Source organism: Carassius auratus, chromosome 36 (genome assembly GCF_003368295.1).
Source record: "Carassius auratus strain Wakin chromosome 36, ASM336829v1, whole genome shotgun sequence".
Lineage (NCBI taxonomy): Eukaryota > Metazoa > Chordata > Actinopteri > Cypriniformes > Cyprinidae > Carassius > Carassius auratus.
The window spans coordinates 5,704,109-5,704,500 of record NC_039278.1 but is presented as its reverse complement, the minus strand read 5'-3'; positions in this window follow the sequence as shown (position 1 = coordinate 5,704,500).

The window sequence follows — 392 nt, the reverse complement described above, 5'->3', positions numbered from 1 at the left end:
TAGGTTTCTTATGCAGTATTGCAATGACCTGAAAGACAGTTTTAATTAAGAAAATAAAAAATGCTCATGCAACACAGACAGTAAAACATAGGAAGTATGTTAAATGATAAAATGCACCTTCACAGTTAGTAGGTTAACTTTGGATAAAAAATTTACATCAAGGTTAGGGAAAATTCGGGTAATACCATTGAGATAAATGGTAAAAATAGACCAATTTAACTGCATTTTCTTGTACTCTGTAACAAAGGAACTTCAGTCCACTCACATGGATCTGGTGACCTGACAGCAGCTCTTCTGATGCACTGTCTTTAGAGGAACAGCTGAACATTCCTCAGTGATGGAGCGACCTCTGATGGAGCTCCCGAGTCAAAGCGCGTTCACGGCGGACCTGA